We start from the raw sequence: 24,233 nt of genomic DNA on the forward strand, positions 1-24,233 counted from the left end.
TTGATTTTTCCTTCTGATTTCTGAATGATAGATTACTCTGTTGATTGATTAATCAATGTATTGGTATAGATTTTATTTCCTCTTGTGTTCGTGTCGTTCTTTGTTCTGTTTGTTGGCTAGGAGCGTGCTATGTGGCGAAGTTCATTTTTAACATGTCTATTTTCTGATGAGTTTGATTTTTTCTTCTGATTTTCTGAATGATAGATTACTCTGTTGATCGATTAATCAATGTAGTGGTACAGATTTTATTTAATCTTGTGTTCGTGTCCCATAGTCTTCGAGGGTCTGTGCTGTTCACATTTAATTACATACAACTATCAGAACTTCCCGCTATTGCACTGATGGTTCTCACGTATAGGAATATTAGACTTTTTATTATACAATTTGTAATTTTGTTTATAATCATATTGATTAAGAATATCTTCTTTGATTAAATGTGTTATCACTTCTGATTCATTGAAAACTTGTGATTACTGTTAATAAAAATATTGTGTTTGATTTGTGATACCTATTCAATGCTAATGTATCATACCTGTAATAAGTATATTCTTTGTTACGTGTATTGTGTTCCATCTATTTCAGATTTTTGGCTAAGTTTTTCCCATTCACGCAGAGTCATAACATAATTCTTAATGACTTTAATAAATATATTTTCACTTGTACTTCTGTGTATGGCTATCCTTTGCATGTAAACAGCCTACTGCACACCTGTTGTAGCTGGAAAAATTACGATTCAAGTCGACTCAGGCTGAAAAATGACGAAAGTCGGCGGCCCATGCTGAATGGTAAACGCGCACGCAGCCCTCCGGCCACGCGACGCCCACAACAGCAGCCCTCCACTCGAGCGCCGCCCACCTGTCGCGGGAAGGAAGTCGGCCCAAGTAGGAAAATGGTGAAAGAAGTCAGCCCAGGGTGAAGGGTAAGCGCGCACGCAGCCCTCCGGTCACGCTCCGCCCACCACAGCAGCCCTCCACCCGAGCACCGCCCACCTGTCGCGGGAAGGAATTCGGCCCAAGTAGGAAAATGGTGGAAGAAGTCAGCCCAGGGTGCATGGTAAGCGCGCACGCAGCCCTCCGGCCACGCGACGCCCACAACAGCAGCCCTCCACTCGAGCGCCGCCCACCTGTCGCGGGAAGGAAGTTGGCCCAAGTAGGGAAACGGTGAAAGAAGTCAGCCCAAGGGTAAGCGCGCACGCAGCCCTCCGGTCACGCTCCGCCCACCACAGCAGCCCTCCACCCGAGCACCGCCCACCTGTCGCGGGAAGGAATTCGGCCCAAGTAGGAAAATGGTGGAAGAAGTGAGCCCAGGGTGAAGGGTAAGCGCGCACGCAGCTCTCCCCCACCGATAATCACGTGGACAACCCTCCGCACACGCGCCGCGCAGGGCTCAGGGCAGGGGTCAGGGGTCCAGGTTTCTGAGTGGACCCCATGTAGCCTGGACACCCCCCTTTACTACTCATCTGCAACAGCAGAGTTCACAGGAAAGAAACGGGCATATCAACTGAGGTCGAAACATGATCATTATCAGGCTATTGTTTAAAACTGCTTTTCTCCCCCCCCCCCCCTCCCATTACCTACCCAGCCACTTCTGCTTCGAAAAGATACTGCGGGATTTAAGGAGGAGGAGTGTCGTTGGGAGGAACCCGAGAGGTCTGCCTGCCTGATTAGGCGGCATGTTTCTCGAGAAGGGAAAGATGGCGGAGAGGAGGAAAGGGTGAAGTGGAAGACCGAGCGGAATCCGCTCGGGGGGAGGATAGCTGCGTCCATGGGCCGACTTCGGGGGAACTGTGCCGGCATACGCCTATTACACATCTGAGGGAAACCCAGGAAATACCCCAGACGGCACAGCCGGCCCGCGGATTCGAACCGCGGACCTCCCAGTCTCCAAGCGCACGCGTTACCGCTGCGCCACCGGAGCTGGTATATATACTGCGGGATGGGCGTTTTTCCTGTGGCATTTCTAAGCGATATCTAGTGTGCGCTGCATGCCGACTTGCCGAGTAGGGTCCAGCGTTTTTGCTGGGATGAGCTCGCACGAACGCAGACCGCGAGTAGCATGCTTCCGCGATAGTGGCTCGTATATTCCAGCCACTATACTTCCGCTGACGCGCGAGTGATTTTCATGACACTGCTGCCATTCTGGTTCGTTTTATGAACGGCACTGCAGGCCTGAATGGGTTGAAGTCCTTCGAGGTTCCTGTTTACAGACGCACTGGGTGTCATTTCGATGAAGTTACAAGTTTGGACCCATTAGCGACGAGAAAATATGCGTCCGGCTCAGGGCAAAACTACGCAAAAATATGCATTGTCTCCAATTATGCACAAACCCAAAGTTATGTATTTTCATGCACAATAAAATTTATTATTGCGTTTCCATGATTCCCAAAACATACTAATATCGTTGACTGGGAGTCCTGCATATCCAGGAAAAATATGCAAAGTATCCAAATCCGCGATCTGAAGCAAAGCAACGTGGTCGGTCTGTGGATTAGTTTTGCCTACCTGAGAAAACTTTTTCTTCTCTTCTTCTTTTTTTTTTTTTTCTAACGTGCGCTGTAACCTCAACACACCGAACACTATCCTTCGCGGAAGACGGCATGTTTTGAGAATAGACCGTATCATGGCGCGTCCTCGGCCGGGATTGAACCCGCGTGTAAATTTTTAATTGACACACCACAAACAAATGATTGGTGAATCGCTAGAGTCCCACAAACCTCGTCAGCAGAAACCTCATAGCCACGGAGGTGGGTATTGCTTTCCTTGTTGTGAACGGCCCCCGAGCAGAAGACGATTACATTCAACGAAAAAGTGCAGCCCACATGTCATACCTGCCAGCGCAAGCGTAGCAAACGATTCACACACAAAAACCTGTTCATTATAGTGTGTTATCCGAACGCCTGCAACGAAGAGAAACGTAATGCTTTAGCCCTCAGGCGCGACCAGAGACCTTGTGACCTTGTATGTGCGACTGGCAGGCGCAGCACCACCATTGCTCGGCATTGCGCAACACCAGTGACGTAACAGGGGCCAGCAGCACAGCCCGCATAGTTGCTCGACACACAGGAGAATGCGTCCGGGAGAGGAGGAATGCTGAAGAGGAACTTGATGCGCGCGCTTCTCACAGTATGGAGCGATTTCGCCTGGAAAAATTTCTCGCGTATTAGTTTCCGGCCGGGAAGAACCCTTTCCAGAAAAAAAAAGAAAATAAAAGTTTGGTAGAGTTGAACTACGCTCGGAGCTAGAGGCGAACAAGGTCGCGCCCGAAAGCCAAAGTCTTGAGGGGATTATGATCAGTGATTTCCCCAGAAATTCATTGCTGGGGGGGGTGTCGAGCTTTCATGGGGGGGGGGGGGGGGTATGCTTGGTGAAGGTTCCGTTTACGGAATTTTTCTTAGACACGGAAAGAATCGTGGCACAATGGTGACATATCTGCACAGCTTTCCCGTTTTATTTGTACATGTTAGAACACAGTACATTAGAATACAGATTCATTATGAACAGCATTTCAACAATTTCAACATTAAGATGCATAATGACAGACCGACAAAGAAAAAATACTAGCACCTTGTCTCACGAAGCTCAATGAATACCTGGCAACCAACGGTGAAAACCTTAGACGAAAAAAAGCTGAATACTTCGCTGATTGAGTTGGGCGCAAACGGTTCTTCATGATCCACATTGAGTTTGCGTGCCCGAACGCATTTTTGCTCGTATATGCGCGCAATATATGCATATTGAACAGGCACTTTCAAATGATTTCAGAGAAATGCATGCTACGATCATCTGCATGGCTGTGGTCCTACAGCCCAAGTTTGACAGTACATGATGTAATTCGCTGCGCCGGACTCACTACCAGCTAGAACGTGCTGGTGGCCGAGTTGTTTGGGTCACCTGAGACATTTCAGGGGGGGGGGGGGTTGCAAAAATGCAGGGAGGGTGTACACCCCCCCCCCCCCCCAAAGGGGGAGTAGGGAAATCCCTGATTATGATGGTCCGTGAAAGAGACGCGACCTTCGGTCCTACTTTTCTTTCAATAGGAAGCAGCGAACAAGTGCCCATTCGTGGAACCCCGTCCTCCCCTTCCGATTTGTTTCGGTTTCAGTCTGTCTACCAACGTCATGATGACGTTCCTCGGGTGAGGTCTATCTGAAAACTGTTTTTTTTTTTTCATCGTCCATATACGAAACCATATCGATGTAACAAAAAGCATTTGCATGAACATCTGCGCTGTAGTGAGCACCTTATCTCGTTGTCTTCGAGTGAGTATAGAAATGTGAGAATCACCTTTATTTGTGTCCCGTGCGCTTAACTGGAATCACACAGTGTACATAAGAGCAAGTGAGTGCAAGTGAGAGCAAGTGAGTGCAGTACTCTGAAAGGCACCTCTTACCTGTCTGGTGGCCGAAGAAGAAGCGTCTTACTGTTCTTCTATTTTCCTTGTTGTCGTGGTTTGGCTCTCCTGCCTTTTGAGGTATTTCACTGGGCACAAATCGCGTAGACACAGCGTCTTCCGCGATGGACGTGAACTACGGTGTGCCGTGTGTTGAGATTTCGGCGCACGTTAAAGCCGACTCCGGTGCGCACATACACGAACGACTGTCGAGTCACTCAAGGTTGGTCCTCACTGATCCGTTTTGACGCACAGGCATCCGTTCCGTTGGCCTGTATCCGTCAGTTACCATGACAACGAGCTAACGGAGAGCTCCCACGCACGGACGTACAAGAGTTCGCAACGGCTCAACTTTTCCGCACAGCAGCGCGTTCGACGCAGCAAGGAGACCAATCAGAGCAGCGAACCTGACACATGCGCAGTTTTTACGTGGTAGGTAAACAGCAATGGCGGCCAACGGAGCAGCGTTGTGTGGTTTTGTGTATCTGGTATGCATGGGCGTTGCAGTGCAGTAAATGCTTTGCAGCGAAATAGAGGTGACAAGACGAGGCTGGATTATAAAAAGGCAGTGCAGCGTGATAACGTGTGTTGTTGTCTCCTTCAATTTCTGCTGCAAGAGTAGCGCCGCCGAGGAATATTGGGCCACTTAAGAAATCCAGCGAATCCGTTTCTGGATCTTCCATATCGAGGCACCATTGCACGTAAACAAAACGCTTTTAAAACACTACACTCTTAAAAATGAACTTCACCGCATAGCACGCTCCTAGCCAACTATCATCTCGAATGATATCGTTATCTGCCATGATTAGTTGAAAACGGGAGGCGTACGCCTTTTTGTGACAATTATGAACAGCATAAGTGTCACAAAAAAGGAGTACGCCTCCCGTTTTCAGAAAATTGGGGCAGATAACGATATCATTCGAGATTATGGTTGGCTAGGAGCGTGCTATGCAGTGAAGTTCATTTCTAAGAGTGTATGTTGAATCATATTGCTTTGCTGTGCCTTCGTCTGTGCTGTATGGGCATTCACTGAACGCACGTTGGTGCGCTTCCTCGACCACATGTGTCAACCACCGTCAACCGACGGACGTAGGTCCGTGGCAGTGAGAACATGTCAACGCATTGCGCTGCGTTGAGCGCTGAAGATGCGTGCCAACGGAACGGATGCCTGTGCGTCAAAACGCAACAGTGAGGACCAACCTTCACTATTGTCAACAACAACAACTTTATTTTTTACCTTGGAGGGTGGGGAGTTTCATCGCCACAGGCGATACTCTACCCCATTGCTGGTGGGAATGTGGGGAATAAAATAACGAGCCCCTTCACAATAGCGATCGAAGTCCGATGGTGTCCAGAAATGTCAGAAGAGCTTTGAGCGCAGAGCGTTGCTGGGCTGGATTGGGCCAGGGACCAAGCAATTTCGATAGGGAGAAAGGGCGAGAGTCCAGCTGACGAAGAGACTCGGAGAGTCTCCCTATTGTCTTGCGACGTAAAGCCGTGGATTATCATAATTATGGGTATTCAACTGTTTATACTCCAAAGTAAACCGTTACTTGCGGAAATTTATATTTTTTATCAATATCCGCTTTTAGAAAACTCTACTCTACGCAATCTCTATACAATCCCTCTGGATACTTGTTTGAGGTATATCTGCGTTTGAACCGTGTACACGTTTAGAACGTGTCGTTGCACAAGAACATTACTTCTAAAGTGTGATGAAGTTGATTCATTCTCAAGTCATGAGCAACGTGGATACAGTGACATCGGTGTCGAGCGATTCTCGGTTAATTGTCGAAGGTGGGCTGAACCCTTTGGATGAAACTTGCGTATATGAGCTGTGTACTGTGAGCAACTGACACAAACTTGACACAAACGTAACTGTGCTGATGTATTTTCGGTGAAAATGAACACGTATAAATTGGACGAATTTCACGTGATGTTGCATAATGTAAAACCCCGAGACTACACTCTTAAAAATGAACTTCACCACATAGCACGCTCCTAGCCAACCACCATCCCGAATGACAACGTTCTCGCCCCTGATTTGTTGAAAACGGGAGGAGGAGCCTATTTTGTGCCGTGCATAATGGGCACAAAATAGGCTCCTCCTCCCGTTTTCAACAAATCTAGGGCGAGAACGTTGTCATTCGGGGTGATGGTTGGCTAGGAGCGTGCTATGTGGTGAAGTTCATTTTTAAGAGTGTAGGGAACACGAAGGGACAGACACAACACGAAGTCTCAAATTACATTGTGCATTATCTTCACCAGCTCGCTTGCTTCCTAACCATTTTTTTTCATTTTCACATGATGTTTCATGATACCTTGTAAAAACTTGTTCCAAGCAAATGATCGAGCAGCGCTTAAAGGGGCTACGATCTCTACCAACACTCTTAAAAATTAGTTTCACCACATAGCACGCTCCTAGCCAACCAACATTCCGAATGACAACGTTCTCGTCCCTGATTTGTTGAAAACGTGGTGCCGAGCCTATTTTGTGACACTTATGCTGTTCATAATTGTCACAAAAAAGGCGTACGCCTCCCGTTTTCAGCAAATCATGGAAGATAACGCTATCATTCGAGATGATGGTTGGCTAGGCGCGTGCTATGAGGTGAAGTTCATTTTTAAGAGTGAAGCTAGCCCGCCGACTGTGTCGGCTCCAAACGGCGAGTTTAATTTGTTGTATGTGACACCTTTTGTATCGATGAATCTGATAGGTCCGTATCTTCACCATATATAGAGCACGCTGCTAGAGACCATCATCCCTAATGACAACCTTCTCGCTCCTGATTTGGTGATAACGGGGGGCGGAGCCTATTATGTACCATTATGTATGAGCCATTATGTACGGCATTATGGCTACAAAATAGGCTCCGCCTCCCGTTTTCAACAAATCAGGGATGAGAACGTTGTCATTCGGGATGATGGTTGGCTAGGAGCGTGCAACATGGTGCGCTTTCTTCAAGAAACGGGCCTAGCGGAGAGACCACTCTAGTGCACCTCTTACCTACACTCTTAAAAATGAACTTCACCGCATAACACGCTCCTCGCCAACCATTGTCTCGAATGATATCGTTGTCAACACTGATTTGTTGAAAACGGGAGGCGTACGCCTTTTTTGTGACAATTATGAACAGCATAAGTTCACAAAAAAGGCGTACACCTCCCGTTTTCAACGAATCAGGGCAGATAACCATATCATTCGAGGGGATGATTGGTTAGGAGCGTGCTATGCGGTGAAGTTCATTTTTAAGAGTGTACAGTGTGCCTCCGTCCCATCAGTATCGGTTATCCCGCCTATGCATCACTTTGAAATCCTCAACTCCCCTCTCCCACTTTCCTTTTGGCTATAGTCATGACGATGCCCACTTGAGTGCGGCCAACAACGGCAAGCTAGCTCGACAGCCCCCCCCCCCCCCTCATTTTTAAGAGCGTACAGCAGAACGTTATGTGCACCTCCGTGCTGGCGTGTGATTGGGTGCTACAATTCTTCAAATGACGTAGCAATGGATAGAGGTTTCTGGATGGCGGTACGTCTACTCGCTCGTATTCGAAAAAAAGTGCGTTTTTGTCACGCTTTATCAAGGAAACGTATTGAACAATAAATTGTAAATAGAATTATGAAGAGAAGAAGAACAATAGTAGACATATTACACGCGTAACTAAATACCTGCATATAAGAGTTCTTACCTCCTTTAAACTACACCGACTACATCGACTTTGCAGAAAGGAAGTTAAAACATTTATGCCGCATGATGGAAGCGCCAACAGTCGTCGCAGTGAAGCTCCCATAGAAGCGATATGCAATGACTGGTTGTCTCGTCAATGTGGCGAGTCTTAAATTCTTTTGAGAATGTGCCGACATTGGCCGCATGCATGATCGCGACCTCGCCGGCGACCCAGACTCGAAACGATCGATAGCGACGCTGCCGAACCCGCAGCGTTGAGGAATGAAGCGCAAGATTCGCCGCGCGCGAGCCCGGGAGGGAGACTGGAAACGCGCGTGGCGACGGAGCCCCGGCTCGAGCTCCTCGCGCGTGCGCAGAACGTTCGCCACGCGCTGCGTAAGGACACAATCCTCCTCTCCTCCTTTGTTTTTCGTGCCCCGCCCACGGCACGTTTTCAGATTACGCCGACAGGTAAACTTATCTGTTTGTTGCCTGTTTGCTTTGCGAGCGAAGAGAGAGACAAGAACAGAACCGAAGAGTTTTCAGTGATGTATCAGAAATAATAATAAAAAAAAAAAACATTGAGATTTCACCGCGTGCGCAGGGATTTACCCTATTCTGAGCGTGTAATGAGGAGCTCTTGTTTTAGTGTTGTTCTCGCTCAAGGTGACCTGAACGTGCGCTCGGCCGGTATACTTTTCTGTGCACCTCAGGAAGCCCAACCACGGACAGGACCGCTACGATTATCGTGCTAACGATTTGTGTTTCCAAATATGAAGGTGTACCTAGCAATATACAAGGTGTCTCAGTTAAACCCTCGGGTTAATAATTCGCGAACGGGTGCACCAATCCAATGACTTTGTTTTTTTACTAGTATACGCCGGACACCACCTACAAGCTCTGTACCGTGTGAATGAGTGGGAGACGCTCATTTAAATTAAAATTAAAATGAGTTTCGTGAAAAAACACTTGTCTGAAGCAGGGTGCCGTTGGTATTAAAAAGGGTACTGCCCATTTTGGGACCTTCAGTGGACAACTTTTCGAGAAAAATCAGCCACCGAAGCGGGTCATTTGTTGCGGTAATTAATTGGTTTCGGTTTACATACTGTTCGGTTACATACTACGACGCTCTTCCATTATCTTATCCACCAATGAATTACACCAATTCATTACGTCATTTTGCGTTTAGCCGGGACCAGCCGCGACAAAAATTGTATATGGAAACAAATTAACTACTGCAACAAATGACCGGCATCAGTGGCAATTTTTTCTCTAAAAGGTGTCCACTGAAGTTCCCAAAAGGGGAAGTACCCATTTTAGTACCCAAAGTACCCCCCCCCCAAAAAAAAAAGACTAACATAGCATGGCGTGGCACGGGTTTGGGGAAATTGATGATACCCCCGTGAAGAGTCGCATGTAAAGATTAGATCCGAATAATGAGACGTTTCAGAAGATTTTGTTTTTCTTCTCATCCCACGTGTGTGTGTGTGTGTGTGTGTGTGTGTTTATATAGAAACTCCTTACCACTGCACCCGGCGCGTTTGCTGGGTGATGAAAGTTTTGTACCCTATGAAAAGATCTCCATGCTTTTTAAAGATACCAGGTTGCTAAAAGATCTCTGATTTCAATTGCTAATCCAGCATTTATCCCAGTTTTAGTGAATACAAAAATTTTAATTTTACCTAGGTAAAACGTCCACTAGTACTGGGCGCATCAAGGTAGTAGCTAGCCCGTCAGAAAAACCCAACTCAAATCAAATGAAATCTTCTCATCCCCCTCCCTCTCTCGGAAGATATATTACGAAGTTAGCAATATTATTTCTTTATTTCTTACTAAGAACGAAGTTAGCGCCTTCAGCACGTTCTGTGCTTTGATAGCGACAACAAGGATAATCAATTCATACTGATCTAAACTGTTTTCAATTTTCTGTTGAGTGGACGAGCATCTGCTCGGAACTCAGTCCTCCCAGTCCTCCCATTCGTTGTACATTTAGGAAAGGAATTTCTAGTGTTTACAACGGGTGAGAATGAATGACTTTGGTGTTTCTCCCGTGTGTTTAATTTTATTTGGAAGCAGAAAAAAGTCATTGGCATTTAAGTGCGTTCATTCAATAGAATAGCGGATTCCTTTTCATTTGTGTGAACACGTCACAAGCTTCTTCGATCAGTCACGTACGCCTCCTGATGCAGGCAGGCAAACGTTCGGAAGGAAGGTCCTTATATTTTTTTTGCTTACATGTCTATTGCAAATCAGCATAACCTAAAATCGCTGTAAGCGATCTCTAACATATGTGTTAGCGTACTTACGCTCAGGCAGCAGAATACCAGAGAAATCTATGAAGGTCAAGCAGGTAAACCAGAACTTCGTTTTCACACCCAGGCCCAAGGTGTAGGAGTCGAGAGAATTTTGTTGTAAGAAGGAGTTCGTTGTGAGGAAAAGTTCGTCTTTACAGGAGTTCGCATTATTTTTTAATTCGTTATAAACAGGAGTTTGTTATAAGCCAGAGATAATTTTTAGAAAAAAAGTCGTTATGAACAGGGCTACGTAAAAATCCACACTTTCTCTTTTCCTCTTCTCCAACTCTTTTCTCTATTTCTCTTTATTTCTTTTATTTTATTTTTTTCTCTTTTGGGAATAGCAAGTCGGCCTTGGCCTGTCTGACCTTTCCCTCTTTCTTTATCTTTAATAAACATATCCCCCCCCCCCACACACACAGTTCGTTAAAAAGAAGAGTTTGCCATAGGGATGAGTTCGTTATACGAAGCTCGTTGTATCTCAACCATTCTTGCACCAACTTCATTTTAATTTCCGCTTATTCTGCTGCCATTTAATACATGTTATCCAATTTGAGAGAGCCTCGAAGACCACCCACGTCACGTCTCACTGCACTTTTCACATTACGAAAATTTCATTTTTTTAATCACTCCTGAACAACGTCATCCTTGAAACATCACAGCACGGCAGTAGGACTACTACCAGCTACACATCCTTGCTTCCATGGATCTTGTTCGTATCACACACAATCTGTCCTTTAAGCGCTGCAGCTGGTTACGCACATTCCGATTCACAATGTCTTCCTGTCACACACTTTCACGTTACAGAATTCGCACGAAATCACATTGTGGATTCCCACGTAAACTGCACAATAAGCAAACATTTGAAAACTACACTTTCACACTGCTCCGGGACGTGACTCCAGGAAGACATCGTTTTTGTCTTTGTTTTAGGCTTCGATGCTGCAGGTAATGAGCGTGTTGGTAACTTTGTGTGGAGATCGTAGAATACGAGACTGATTGGGGACACTCGGAGGCGGACGCGCTAAGACTTGGGCAATATGCAGACGTGCCATGCAGCAAAGCGGATTATTCCAGCGCCTGATATACTTGGTCGGGGCATCGTACAATGGCTGATACGGTTGGTCGGTCGCCTCCGTCTCTGCAAAACAGTACAATGTCAGCGGTTTATAGTGATGCAATTTGGAACATTGGCATAAATTATACGGAATATATTATTCAAAAACATTGTGCCCTCAAATGAGTGCCAAAGAACAAAATCAGCTGTATCTTTGTGTATTTGGCCAAACGTGTTTGTTGCAGTTCTCGTAGCTCTGACATATAAACGAAGGAAGACGAGGTATTGGGGGAAGCAGTGCCAACGCCACTTAGATACAGATGGCATGCTTAATGCCTCCTCTCCCTCCTTCGCTACGTGGGCACATATAGTCAGAATAGGCCTCTACCCGAGGAACGTCACCATGACGTTGGTAGACAGACTGGAACCAAAATAAATCTGAAGGGGAGGGCTGGGTTCCACGAATGGGCACTTGTTCGCTGCCTCCTACTGAAAGAAAAGTAGGACCGAAGGTCGCGTCCCATTCAGGCACCATCGTAATCCCCTCAAGACCGTGGCTTTCTTGCGCGACCTCGTTCGCCCCTAGCTCCGAGCGTAGTGCAACTCTACCAAATTGGTGGCGCTGTCGAACACTATGACGTCATTTGTTTACAAACAGGGAGAGGTCTATTCGCCTGCTACCGCGATTCGTCGTTCTGCGAATTCAAGGACTCGCAAAGGATTGCTGCTAACTTCGCAAATGTGAACCTGTAGACTTGTGAATGAAAAAATTGTCACCGACTTAACGCAACGGGAAATAACAATTTATTTAGACGTTTCGTCTCCTATGCGGGAGACATCATCAGTGCAAGTCTAGGGAACATCTGTCTGTAGTCTGTAGACTTGTACTGTAGACTTGTGTTGCACATCTCCAGAAAAATAGTCTGCATAAAATATGGGACCGTTTTGCGCTTCATCTTGTTTTCATACTGTCCGCGGGGACGTTCACTACTTGCAGACGACACTGGCTGCCCAATCGACTCACGGTGGCTCGTTCTCCATGGCTACGACCGCTGATAGCCCGTTCGCGATTGGCTATGGCCGTTGCCGTTGTCTTTGGCTATGGCCGTTGAAAACACGATCCAGATTGGCTGACTCTTAGTTGGTACGTCACATCGACGAGTAAGCAGGCTTTTTCTGTATAGGCGGTCTTGGCAGTGCGCGGATGTGCTCCTGGTCAGAAGCGTCAAATGGATAGTTCTTCGTGGGGGCAGCAGCGGAGCAGCCACATCTGCTCAATTGTAGCAGGTATGCAAGTGTAGCCAGTATGGGAAGACATACCGGTACCAATTTACGATACGAAGTTATACTGGCACGGTCATACTGGAATTTTCCAGTAGGGAAGCTTGGCTTCATCCCTACCCTCTGGATCGTGGTCGTGGTACTTGGTCCTGCAGAAAGAGTCTGCGCCATCCCCAGTACAGTTCATAGATCCAGAGAGATCCCACGGTAGCCGCACAACGGATCTGTCCCACATTGCGTCTCCTCCAGCGCATTCGACCCTTCCACCTTAACACTGTGTACCTCTCATGCTCTCTTCTTGTATCCTTCGTCACACTGGTCCGTCACTGTGTTTCAATGCTGTAGCATCGTGGGGTCATTTTTTGATCCTGATGTTTCTGCGCTTGTTCTGCGCTGCGCTGCGATGTTCAGCGCTTGTTTCGGTGCCATTCTAACTTCTTCCCTTCTACCTCTTCTCTCTCTAGAAACGTGGCGTACCGACCTACACGGCTACCGCGATTACTGGGCTCTATTGCTTTAAAAGAGGGTTGAGTCAAGACCAACAGGAAGCGCTATCTGCTGTTAGCTACAAAGCACCATTTGGAAGCACTTGACAGGTCGCCGGAATGTGGTGCCACGTGGTGCACTGCTTATCTCACAATACTGGCAAGTGTGCACGCAATGTTATCGGTGACGCTTGCCAGTTGCAATAGCAGACAATCTGACACAAGAAACTGGAGTTCGCAGCCAATACCCGCAGCGAGGGTTATTATACAGGGTGGTTCACGAAAAATGGTTTATCGCACACCAAAAAGACGGACTGCATAGTGTTACCAGTGGTGTGAGGATACTCAAACTACTTTTGTTTTGTAATTAAATACTTAATTAGGTGAATTGAATTTGTCAGTTTTGTAATCATAACGATTAGAGCGAAAATGTCAATGAGACAGTTGTAGCGGGCGATACAACGACACGAAACCTGTTGACTGCAACTTTGTACCTTTGTACCATTTTACCCGGCTCCGTAGACTAACTTTCGAGTTTGGAAAAAAAAAAAAAGAGAGAAAAACATGTCTTCGTTCCATAACAGGACCCACGAGAGCGCTGTTAACCGGCACCAGCGGCATGGCCGAGCTGGTTAAGGCGTCCCGCTTGTTGGTGGTAGCCAAGGTCGTGCTGAAGACTGAGAGGTGGTGGGTTCGAATCCTACCACCGGCTGTGCTGTGATGTTTTCCCCGGGCTTTCCGAAGACTTTCCAGACGAATATCGGCAGAGTTCCCCCTGAAGTCGGCCCAGGACGCACACTAACCCCACTGTCTCCCACTCCTTCCTGCTGTCCTATCTCCATCTGTCCACGTCTGTACCCCGCTCATAGCCACAGTTGCTTCGCGGCGCTAACATTGAAATTTTAAAAAAATGTTAACCGGCGCTCCTCGCGCTTCTACGACAGGTCCCGCGTCGGTTTTTTGCAAACCCAGAAAATAAATTAAATTGAATTCAGTGTTATTTCTTCTCTAGGATGTGGGATGGGAAGAAACAGCTGTAGGACAACTTGACAAGTTTCCATCCCCAAAGCTCACGCTTCGAGATCGCAGAGTAAGAAACAAGAAACAGTGCCAAAGTTTTCATATTCGAACGAGTATTGTAAGGAATACGGATTAATTAATTTCACTCGATTAGTTAATTAATTATAAAACAAAAACAGTTTGGGTATCCTCACGCGACTAGTAACACTATGTTGTCCGTCGTTGAACCTTTTTTTTTAAAACATTGGCTAATTTTTCGTGTAACAGCCTCCATGCTACTGCCCAAATGAACTTTTAAAGACCATGGAGCTCAAGCATGCGACATTGACGCTCTAATCGTGCCGCCGTGACCCGAGTTCCACGGCTGCCGTCTGCTTCCTGCAGGTTCACCGTAGAAGGAGAGAGGAGTTTTAGAAGAACACTGACATCGCTGATGTCACAAATTTGAAGGGCCAAACTATAGCTGCCGTCATAAAAATCGCGGCTCCCTTGTCTGTTTTTTGGAATGGATCCTTCTAATTTGTGAAGAATAGAAGGCCGTTTTATGGAAACGAAGTGTGGTTTATAACACAGTTTGATACGGTCTTCCAGAATACCGCAATAGTTCCGACAATTCGAGGTAACTCCGGAGCTGCGTTTTAAGCTCATCTTCCAAGGTTCACTCCACGGAGACGCCGTGACAATGCGTTGTTACTGCTGGCATGTTACTGCCAACTCGAGACAATATTACTTTTCTCACATGTGCCACACAAGTAACGATCCCGACGTGTGTATTCTAGCATTGCGTTTCCAGTACCGTGGTGCCTCCTTTTTTTTGTTTCTCTCTCTCTCTCTTTTTTTTCTAGTGCCTTCAAAGGCACGTGGATTGAGTGCAGCTGGCTTGGACGTTGATGGATCATGACAGACGAATCCCCGCTTTCTTCGGTATGCAGGGCGTCTTGAAAATCATGAATTCACTTGTGGTCGTATGCGATGCGGTCCCTCTATAGATGTTTGTGACTTCATAGTCTCATCTGGTTATCAACGTATAATTAAGCTGGCACGGCGAAGTGCACACAGGCAAGTTTAAAAGAGGTGCTGAAAGGCTTTGCAGGGCCAGTACCGTGATACAGGGAGATGCACGGTCCTTGCGGGCGGCGCCCTCTTCAAAAAGGATAGGTGCCACAAGTGTCCTTTGATTCACAGTCTCACAGTTTCTCGTTTATGCAAACTAGAGGACACTAACATGGATACACAGAGAGTCTTCACCGCTTGAGGACCCATTACTGCTATTCAACACGACCAATGCTGCAACGGACCAATTGTGCTTTGATATTTTGAGTCCAGCAGCAGAGTCATGTGCTTATCATTAGCACTATTTAATGTTCAACAAACAAAAAAAAAAGAAAAAAAAAGAAAAGCAGTTGAGAAATAAAGTAGGGAGAGAGGGAAGTATATAGAAGATGTCACATGCCTGTTAGCGCCTTCGAGTACATACGTGCTAGCTCCTCTGCAAACAATTCCAGGACTTCAAAACCAACAAAATGATACATGTTCATCAGAGTTCTGAATGAATTTCGTGTTTAGAAAAGATACATCGCAATTTCAAAATGAAACCTTGCAAAAAAAGAGGGGGAAAGAAAAACAACATATCCGAAGCCTGAGAGGCGCAACTACTGTTCTCAGAGTTTTGCTTTTTTTTGCAAACCTAATGAAACCTATGCATTTTACGAAAGCACCGTCCACCATTATCGGCATCTTATTTCTTGTTGCCGCTCAGTGGCTTGCTGCAAAAAAAAACAAGTGACCCTGAGGAAAGCGATAGACCAATTTTATCTTTCGTAGTCAAAACTACCGCCATATTATAATAAACCCGCAATGCGAGCCACACGCAGTGTCCTTCCTTGTCCTTGTTAACCTCAAACAGAGCAATCGACTCACTGCCTGAACACGGGAGTAAGAAGAAAACGGCGCGTGGATTCCGAGAAAAAAGATGGCCGACGCATATGGCTGCACAAATTTCACAAAAGCGACATGATTGGATATAAGAACACACTGAGAGAAAGCGAGAGAGAGAGAGAGTCACCTGTTGCGCGCATTGGATGATGGCGTCACCTCGGTGCCAACGTCGGAACTACACTCAGAAGCTCTCCATCAGGTGTTCATTTTCCCTGCGGTTATGTCTGAGCTCGATGTTCCTGTAACAACAAAAGAAGACGAACGAATTTTAGGAACGAAAGAAAAAAAAATTCTGCGTCGAATAAGGATATAGAAATAAATAACGGGGATATTGCAAAGTGGGTGTCGACGCTTGCAACGTCGAGGTGTATGTAGTCGTTATAAGGATAAAGACAAATTTATTTGAGATCACACCAGACGACACGTGCAATATACAGGGTGTCCGGTGAGAAAGTGTCATTAGATTTCTAAAAATAGGTTTAACTTCAGAAAATTATGAAACTACTTGGAATACACACACACACACATACTTTTGCCACAGATTCAGGCCGTTTGCATTCGCATCACACATTAATTAAGCTAATTTTGCTAATTGAACTCGAAAATTAGCCAACAAAAGTTAACGTTTTTCTTGATGAATTCGGAAGCCAATGGCCATAGCACAATATTCCAACCGAAATCACAGGTTTTTTCAGAATATTTGTACAAAAATTTGACAGCCGCAAAACCGTCCCCGTGCCAGTTGCGATTGCTGATATTTACGTTTGCGGAACTTTTCGTTCCATCCAAATACCCTCCCTCCTATGCGAACAAGGACATAGTCACGCTTTCCGCCCTTATCAACATGCATACCGTCAGTCCCCAGCCACTGATAGCGTCGGTTACCGCTGTAATGCCCTCGATCGGGTATGGCTGTTTCCACTTTCTCTCCATAAAGGCAGAGCCAGCATTTACGCAAACGCAAATTTCATGGAGCACGCCTTGCGAAGTGACGGTTTTGCGGCTGTCAAATTTTTGTACAAATCTTGTGAAAAAACTTGTGATTTCAGTTGGAATAGTGTGCTATGGCCATTGGCTTCGGAATTCATGAAGAAAAACGTTACCTTTGCTTGGCTAATTTTCGAGTTCAATTGGCAAAATTAGCTTAACTAATGTGTGACGTGAATGCAAACGGCCTGAATCTGTGGCAAAAGTCTCTCTGTGTGTGTAGTCCTCTGTTTGGGCAAGGCTCTCTCTCCTTAGCCTTACCTGAGCTTTTCGTCAGCAAACTTTTGACGTCTTGCTGAAGACAGTTTGCATGCCTGGGAGTTATTTCCCACAAAACATATGTGTGAAATCCTACATTGCCGTAAAGCCGTATTTCAACGACTAAATGGTCAGGGACTCAATGGTGTACACAGTGATACGCATACTGTATAAATAAATATCGAGTTAGGAGTTGCTTTTTCCAGGGTTCCCGCAAGTTCCTACCAAGATTGCTTTACTTCATTTTACGATATTTTTAAGTTAAGTAAGCACAAAAATGCGTGTTCTGTGCTGAAGTAGCAGCAGAATATTTCCTCTCACAGCTAAGCAAGCGGGCGGGTTCTCACATTTGTCATAATTACATTAGAGACGTTCAGAGCAAAGCCATACGGGAGAAAAATACTAATCCACCTCACAAATAGCACATAATGTACTTCGATTTCGCTGAAACAAATTGGACAGTATAGCTATGCCTAGCGAAATATAACCGTGCCACTGGGGAGAAACATATTTCCATATCCACATGCGTGGTAACAGTTGGCACGGAAACAGTTTTGGTGTGGTGAGCGAAGACTTGTGTCACAATTCAGCACACTCACTGTCAGTTTCCATCGCTATTCAAGAGTGGCTTGACGAGAATGTTCCTTTTGCGGCTAATGATTTACGTGTCAGAGGGAGCGGCCAGCTATTTTAAAAATCGGCATAGGCTCTATGAGCTCTCCAAATCTACTTTTGCGAGCGAGACATGGCTGTTCACAGGAACAGGCCACGACAAAAATGCGTGTGAAAGGATCGGTGAAATAATCAAGCACCATGCCACGACACCTAACTTGCGTTCTCCCGAGCAAGATGTCATCCTAGGGTCACAAGATATGATAACGTGCTAGCCAAAACACCTAAATCGCGTCCATTTACTCCATCTACGCGCTGAGGACGTGGCTTCTTTTAGAATGGAAAAGAAAAAGGAATGGGCAAATGTATGCCACATCAAAGTGGCATACAAGGTTCGCATGCGTGGCAAAGCAAAACATCAGAAAGTGGAGGCCGAGAAACGTTCATATCTCGTACCCTGGACGGTGAATGCAGAAAAGTGAAACTGAGCGAAATCATTTGTCGCTGTCTTCGCAGAGTACTACTTCCGCTTTCGCAGTCTGGTAAATATATCGGCATAAACTACCACTTTTGATTACACAAAGTTGTCCCTTATTTTGTACGACATCGACAGAGACCTGCCGTCCCGCGGTACCGCCAGCCGGGCTCTGGCATGCACGCACGCAGAGCAGGGTCGAATTTTAACGCGCCCATCGCCGGTGTACCCCTTTTGAAGCAGTTTTTCTTTACATCAGACGAAAGGCCTCACATCGGGCCATGTCCTGGCAAAATATAAATGAATTCAAAAGGACCTTTCGAGAAACGAACGCGCAAATTCCTTGTCTTTTTTTTTTTCGTGATATGTCTCAACATTTGCCTGTTTCTGCAGATACCTGAAAGAGGTATACGCAGCCAAATTTGCGCTCAAACTGCTGGCCAGTAGGCATACTAAAACATAAAAGAATTTCACTATAATATCTTATAAAACTCAGGAGATATACGCGTGCAAACACGGCAAAACTTGAGAACCCGATTTTCTCGATTGTTTCTTTTTCTTTTTTTGCACTAAAACTATTCGGTAGAAATTATTCGTTTTACCGCTGTTGATCATCTTGTACGATAAGCTCCTAAAAAATAATAATAATAATGAAAATCCAGGAAGTCGATGGGACCTCACTGCCTGAACTGAGGTGAAACCGGCCAGTGAGGCTGAAATATGCAATGCTTCATGCTTTACTTTCTTTCGGCACTTGGTACAGGTCCCGACAAAAGTTTACGGAACACGCGCTCGGTGCGACACCATACCTGCGAGCGGAAATTGGCTCCTGTACTCGTTCAGCGGGGTGAACGAGCGCGCTGTTAGTGACACACCGCGGTAGTTTCGGTATGGCTTGAACGTGCTGGACACGTGGTTTGAATTGGTGTCGCTGCCGGCGCACTTCTCCACCCCTCTGACCAGGTGAACAAGCCCGCTTCCGCTTGCCGCTAGCATGTAGCACCAAGGAGAAAATACCACAGATTGAGGAGTTACCGGTCAAAAAGAAATCGTTACAAGTTAAGTTACCGTGTGCAAATTGTAGCTAGGTTAATCACGAAGATCTTCAGCCTGAAATGTAAGTCGCAGTTACTGAGTTACTTAAAAAAAGAACGAGTTACCTCCAAGTTGCATCGGACACAAAATAGCATTACGCAGGTGCTGTGGGCGTGAGCAGTTGAGTTAGACCTTCAGTTGCCTGCGGAGGAGTGCAACACGCTTAGATGGTTTTCGTTTATGTCCAGCAATAGACCGCTCCCTGTTTGTAAACAAATGACGTCATAGTGTTCGACAGCGCCGCAAATTTGGTAGAATTGAACTACGCTCGAGGCTAGAGGTGAACAAGGTCGCGCCCGAAAGCCACGGTCTTGAGGGGATAACGATATGGTCTCTTAAAGGGACGCGACTCTCGGTCCCGCTTTTCTTTCAGTGGGAGGCAGCGAACAAGTGCCCGTTCGTGGAACCCAGCCCATTCTTTCCGATTTGTTTCGGTTTCAAACTGTCTACCAATGTCATGATGACGTTTCTCTGGTAGAGGTCTATTCGAACGCTTTGCATCTTACTCCCTGTGGGCGTACAATGGTTCAGCTTCATTTCAATGGCAGCGGTTCTTGCTTCGGCTACAGAATGAATGACAGTGTTTAATAAAATAATGTCATTGATTGAATATCACGTTTTATGACAATAAATGCCACGAAGGAACCGGAGAGAAAGCAAGAGAGTATGTGGACGTGAATGAAAAGCGAGTTAAAACTAACTTGGAACTTAGCTTAAGTTACTTTGGCAAAGTTACCTGAAAAAGGAACGAGTTCCTCTGAAAGTTACCATGACGCAAAAGTACCGAGTTAAGTTACGAGTTACCAAAAATAGGAACATAGTTACAGTAACGAGTGACCTCGAACTATGGAAAATACACTAATCGCGTGTATCTTAAACTCTTGTGGGGGCCAGTACGAAGAACAGAGACAGTTGCTAATGGCTGTTTGATAGGATTATTTTTCATCGAACGATTTTACCAGCACCCGGGCCCTCCAGAATTTTTACAACGCTTCCTCGTCCTTTTTTCCTACGAAGGTATCATATATGCACGGTGAGATATCCGGAGATATACTCGCTGTGGATGTGGAACCCATCCCTCAAATGACGATCCTGCACAAAACCGTTCGTTGGAGGCGTTCGAATTTTATGTTGAACAAGGTGTGGTAAGTCAGTAAGAGTGTAAACCCGCATGAGTTAATTATTATTCGAGTTAATTAATAATACCAATATATCAGCGGCATGGCCGAAAGGGTGAAAACGTTCGCTCATTAGTGGTAGCCTATAGGTCGTGCTGAAGACTGGCAGGTGGTGTGTTGGAATCGTACAACGGGCTGTGATGTCTGTGGTTTTCCCTGGGGCTTCCGGGAGGCTTTGAAGACGCCGCCTTGTCGACATACTTCCCTCTGAAGTCAGCCCAGGACGCACATTAACCCCCTCTCTCCTACCCCTTCACCCTCTCTCCACACTTCCAAGTCTGTATGCCGCTCATGGCCAGATCGCTTCGCGGCACTTACAGGGAATGAGTAATAAAAGTAATAAATGACAACTAATAAAAAGGATACATGCTCATTAAAATTAATCAGCAATTAATCGATGATTTTTAAACCCGCATATTGCATGAGATAATTACAATAGGATTACACCATTTCGCAAATCTATACCTTCATGTGCACCTTTGTACAGGTAACGCTGAGGTAACGTTTCACGCGTTCGACAAGAAGGAGCGTACATCTGGATAAACTTTGTACAGCAAACACCCTTGATTCTTGAAACACGCCGTGAAATTTGTCGCAGACTCATTCCGAAAAGTTTTCGTGGGCATAAACTACTTTCAAAGTTCTGGTCCCAATATTTTATCCGCCCAGCTACCCTTAAGTTGACACAACGAGTGCCTCAATACCGGGTTTTATAAACGGTTAACTATAAGGTATCTTCGATTTGGCCTGCACCTCCTGCACTAGTTCAGGAGAGTGCCGGTGTGCTGCAAGCGCGTGCGCCGCCGTGCAAGTGTAGGTTCAGCACTACACTCTTAAAAATGAACTTCACCACATAGCACGCTCCTAGCCAACCATCACCCCGAATGACAACGTTCTCGCCTTAGATTTGTTGAAAACGGGAGGAGGAGCCTATTTTGTGCCATGCATAATGGCCACAAAATAGGCACCTCCTCCCGTTTTCATCAAATCAAGGGCGAGAACGTTGTCATTCGGGATGATGGTTGGCTACGAGCGTGCTATGTGGTGAAGTTCATTTCTAAGAGTGTAGCGCTTCCAAAACGAAGAAGCGAGTGCAGGTGCAGGCTAGTGGTCTGCTGCCAGCAACGCGGGGGGAACTGGGGTAGGGGAGAGAAAGAGCCGGCGCTGCATCACGAAGCGGCTACATCACGCAAGAGCCTTCCACGGATGAGTGAACAGTTCCAATTGTAGGAGTTAAGTTGTCACTCACTATATACTGTTAAAACAGAACTTCACCACATAGCACGCTCCTAGCCAACCATCATTCCGAATAATATCATTGTGTCCTTATTTGCTGAAACTTCGGGGGAGGCGCCTATCTGGGACACATGCGTGTCCAAGATAGGCTCCTCCCCCTGTTTTGAACGAATCGTGACACAGAATGACATCATTCGGAATGGTGGTTGGCTAGGAGCGTGCTATGTGGTGAAGCTCTATTTTAAGTTCTCCCATCTCCCTCGCTCCACCTCGGGCACGCTAGCGGACATCCTCTACCCCGCTGGTTCTTCTGCCGAACGTTCCGCCAAAGCAAGAAACCTCATTCTCTTTCTGCAGAACGCAGGCCTTGCTCAACGACCCATCTAATGCTTTGCTCTCCCCGACGCACTCGTGCACCCTCACCGCATCCGCATCCTTCATCCTCCTCTATCCTCCACCTGTCCGTCCTTTCTTTGTGTTTTGTTTTGTGTTCTTTTTTTTTTTTTGCTATAATCATGACGACGCCCACTTCTGAGCCTATCCTGCCATTACCCCCAACACCCCCACAAATTTGTCGGATGTCGCCAAAGTCGCCGAGCCGCTGCCTTCCCAAAATACAGATCTTCTGTCCGCATATAAATGCGTCGTTTGCAGTTCGGTAACAGAACACATTTTCTGTACTGTTACAGGTATAATATAAGGACAAATCCCAATAGAGGAAGTGTCTGTTCAACACATCCTCGAGCTGCGGCTTTTGCATCTGTCTACTGTCGCTGAATTTCCACATGTAATATCGTATTCCGGCATCTTTGCTCTCATCAAGATCAGAAATATCCTGTCTCTCAACGTCCTCTTATTGGTCTATAACGCTTTAGTCCACTCACATTTGACGTAAGCCTCACTTTGAAATCATCAACTCTCTTCTACCTCTTTTTTTCTTTTTTGTTTTGCTATAGTTGTGACGATGCCCACTTGAGTGCGGCCAACAACGGCAAGCTACTTCGTCCCCCCCCCCCTTTGACGTACCCTGTTGAAGTATACGGTCTAACGTATGATTCAGTTCTAAACCGTATTTACCTTTTACAAAACAAAAGACGGCCGGCCTTTGAGTTACATTGGGTGTTCCCGTTAGACAATCTGTTACATTTGCTTGTACACTCTTTCGCATCAAACCAATTTTTCATTTGGTGAGATTTCGCACACTATTGCTTATGTACAAACTGGTTCACGGGTATATTGATTTAAAAAAATATTGAAGTTGTAAGATGGTCAATGGCTTACTCTTATCGTTCAGACAATTTGTAACTGCGTCTTCCAAAATAACGAACAAACTATGGACTACATAGAATAAGACACAGTGGTGCCAAGCAGTGGAACTTTTCCTTAGAAGTACGAGCCGGTGTCAGTTGAATGTGCCTTATGGCCGTCATTTTCTTCATAAAGTTGGAAAAGCCGACTCATCGAATTGTTCGGTTTGTGCAACGGTGGAGGATAGTGCGCATATTTTAATGCACTGCAACTCCGCATGCGTCTCAAAGAGCTACACCGAAAGCTACACTTGCTCGACTAGACAGCAGTGTCTTCAATATAGTGAAGGTGTTGGGACTTTGGGCACCGAACACGAGGGATGCTGCCGTGGCGGCACTTGTGAAACTTGTTCAGAGCTGTGGGATGGACACCACCTTTTCAGATCCTCTGTGCATGATCTTGTGATAATTGTCAATAGTGGACTTCAAGTGAACTTCTAGTGATAGTGAATAGTGAACTTCAGAATAGCGAACTTGCGAGTAGAGTACATGAGAAGTATTTTTAGGGAGTGGGGGGTGGGGGTGAGAATTTATGTTAAGAGTAGCAGAACAAGTCGAGAGACAAGGTCAATTTCTCCTATTTTTTTCGTTACAAACAAACAAACAGCTTTGCCATCTTATATACTTTTCAGTAAGGCTGTGATGGGCTGTGTGGACAAATTGTGTGCCCATGTGCTGTATGTTCCAATTCATGCTGTTTGTATATGTATGTATATCCCCACAAGCACAATATTGTGTAATGTGGTTTGTTGTTAAGACCACCCTACAGGCTTGGCCCCGTGGTCTTGTATTTTTTTGTATCTCAGTTTAGACAGAATAAACATATGTGAATCAGGATATCAGTATTCATATGTAGTATCATATTCCGCACACTAATATCGTATCGTGTCGAAAAGCGTTCTGATTGAAGACCTGCTTCAGTAACCTCACTTGTAACCCTGTTTTGGCTTGTG

General features: G+C 45.9%; 1 long non-coding RNA gene across 1 annotated transcript in view; it reads right to left on the reverse strand.

Moving 5' to 3' along the window:
• Positions 1–10,656: 10,656 nt before the first annotated feature.
• The window catches only part of LOC135371377 (uncharacterized), a 130,271-nt gene continuing 116,694 nt past the window's right edge, over positions 10,657–24,233 (reverse strand). Inside the window, exons 4-5 of the long non-coding RNA XR_010415576.1 lie at positions 16,260–16,371; positions 10,657–11,492 (exon numbers count right to left, since the gene is read on the reverse strand). This is a non-coding gene — a long non-coding RNA (uncharacterized LOC135371377). The remainder of the gene's footprint in view (positions 11,493–16,259; positions 16,372–24,233) is intronic.

The sequence above is a fragment of the Ornithodoros turicata genome, chromosome 1 (genome assembly GCF_037126465.1).
Source record: "Ornithodoros turicata isolate Travis chromosome 1, ASM3712646v1, whole genome shotgun sequence".
NCBI classification, from domain to species: Eukaryota; Metazoa; Arthropoda; class Arachnida; order Ixodida; family Argasidae; genus Ornithodoros; species Ornithodoros turicata.